The sequence below is a fragment of the Varroa destructor genome, unplaced genomic scaffold (genome assembly GCF_002443255.2).
Source record: "Varroa destructor unplaced genomic scaffold, Vdes_3.0 BEIS01000002.1, whole genome shotgun sequence".
In the NCBI taxonomy this organism is placed as follows: domain Eukaryota; kingdom Metazoa; phylum Arthropoda; class Arachnida; order Mesostigmata; family Varroidae; genus Varroa; species Varroa destructor.
The window spans coordinates 45,533,072-45,535,931 of record NW_019211455.1 but is presented as its reverse complement, the minus strand read 5'-3'; positions in this window follow the sequence as shown (position 1 = coordinate 45,535,931).

The window sequence follows — 2,860 nt, the reverse complement described above, 5'->3', positions numbered from 1 at the left end:
TCACATAAGAATATACTGTTAGCAGCACAGCAAATATGACTTTGTGGGCAGGAGTGGCATGCGTCTTCGGCGTGACGTCTTCTCGACTGAGCATTTAAAGCCGGGCATAGCTTTAGTCAGCAAAAAGCGTCCAATGGAGCTCACTGTTCGACAACGTTAATTAATAGGATGGTGCGTCGGTTTTCGAGTAATTAGTTCTCGTAAGTGATGAAGTTCGGCGAAAGTTATGATTAGTGTATTGTAGGATTAAAAAAGAACGTACTCAGATACGGAGCAGACACACAGAAACAAGCTAATGACGAATCCAAAATAGGCCTTGACACGATAAAGGCTGACTTCTAAAGCCGAAACAGGCCATGCTGTGCCTAGCTAGGCGCACAACAAGCACTGTCTGTAAAATATAAAAGTGCTCCTGTTACAGTTTGTCAACACTAGCAGAGTGGCTCTCATGAGAACTCGGCATGCGAAAATGTCGAAGGCAATATGCAATGCGAAATGTGTCGTTGTGCTCTGAAAAAGAAGTATCACATCTATTTCATCAGGAAACGATCAGAGGGACGCTCAGCATCTGCCGAAATGGGACTGCCGATAAAAGAAGTCCGTAGGAGGGAGCCGCAAGTCCAGTTTGTTGTGTCTCGAAACCCGAATTGTCGGTTGAGATAAACAATATAAACGGAGAGGAGAGTTTGGGTAAGAAACGATGGGAAAACCATCGGAGTGTTGATACCTCTATATTAAAATCGTACCTAAAAGCCCCGTTTTTATTCTATGTCTATTTTAATGCTGCGAAGTGTCACAATCGTGAGGTACATGAACATGTATAGTGTCTTCAGAGCCCTACATTTTTCTTCCAGAGCTGAAAATATGCGCCGTTTTGAAGCTCACGCCCATGAAGACCACAGCATTATTTCGCTGCACGTCCATTGATAGTCGCTATAATACTAAAGATCTCACGCCCTGAATTCACTGGTACGATCGTTTTCCATAAAGTCAATTGCATACACTTTATACCGAATGTTAATTTTCCCAGGTCTTGTTTTTTTCCGAAATTCGGAAAGACATGCTTTATAGTTAAGTTTATGTATCTTATAATTAAAAACACAGTTAATGTATCATTAAATTTACGTCGTAGGGACAGGACAACTAACTGTCTTTTGATAAATTTCTTTGACATTACGGCTATACACCATACGTGTACTGTGGGTCAGGGAAATTACTGAATTAGAACATTTAATTAATTATCATAATTAGTTATGAATTTTATTTGATTGTTACCCCACTAAATACAACGCCGACTGTATCAAACTGTTAGTCAATTCATGTGGTACGTCGCTGATGATTGACCAACTAATTTTCGAAATTAAGCTAAGTACTAAATTTTCGAAAATTATAGTCTAACCATGAAAATGCGTTATAGATCACTAACTAACACACAGAAACGGGCATCCCAAATACTTTTATTTCGATTAAAAAATTTTAATTAAACAGTAACAGTTAACTATGGACAACAGGATTTTCCTAAGTCAGAACAACAGCGGTGGTAAATTATAGCTGAGCACTGTAGTTCAACTGAATAAAATAATATAAAAGGCTCAGAACTTTGTGGCTGTAGATCTCACTAGGTTTTTCAATGCGGTCACGTTGCTCGTTTGCTCAGTATCTGTTCTGATGTTGTTTATATTTGATCTTCTGAAAATAGCACAATATGCAAATATTCTCCGTTTCGGGTCAAAACGGTGCTTTAGGCCCCACTAATTATATACATAACATGACAGACGCCACTAAATAACGAGATGTGCTTAACTAGACAGCAAAGGCGTTTTCGGACACAGTGTCATATCAAGAACAAAGAAAAAGTGGAATCAATGATAATGTATTAACAAGTGCCCATAGGACGACGACTAAGCTGGTCAACGCCATCTTATATAATAATGCGTCTGCACGATTCTAATCCATATCCATCAACGATTTCACGTTGCACGTTTATGCGTCACCTTTGGACTCAGCCTATTCGTTGGCCCTGTTTATTGGACTCATCGAGATTTAATGGTTTGGAACTATATCAGTTACTTTTATTGTGTAATCTCTTGTTTGTACGCAAACATACAGACTATATCATATTCCGCTCGGACCATTTTCGGTCTATTTGTACTTTCGACAAATCGTCATTTAGCCGGGAAAATACGCACTCAAATTTACCACCACCTGTCCCAATGAGTTAGACAAACGTGGGCTCGAAATGAGAGATAGTTGGGGATCCCTCGCCCCGAGGAGGTCTCTTCCTCCAATGTCCTAATGTTGAATTAAGTAGTGTTTTCGGTTTACATTGAAGATCTAGCTTAATGTATGAACAAAGTTGAATCTCAGTCTTGCAATAAAAAAGTACTGGCAGGAAGCATTGTTTGCAAATATTCCATTTCTTCCATATCCATTATTTCTGGACTGCACTACACTTACTGGCCTGAAATTAATCATATTTATAGACCACTTGAGTATCTTGTCACCAACTACCACGGGTAGGCTCGTAGTACGCTTTCAGGGCGTAAACGTCATTTGTTTCGCACTGAGACCCATCCGCCTGACAGCGATACCTAGCATAAACCTCGAAATAATTAGGCTTCTGCAAGCAAAACTGTTCGAATATTCTGCGATCTTACGAACCCATTACCCGTTATCTATTAGTGCAGAGCTGTATACTGAACAATGTTCATCAGAATATGTGCATGTCCTAATATATACATTGGCTTAAGAAACAGGCCAAAGGCAACAGGTCGCGCTTAAACAAAAATTCACACCGGTAGCATTCAAGTTGCTCCTATTTGGTGTAATGAAACTTCTGTCCACCCTATACATATATATA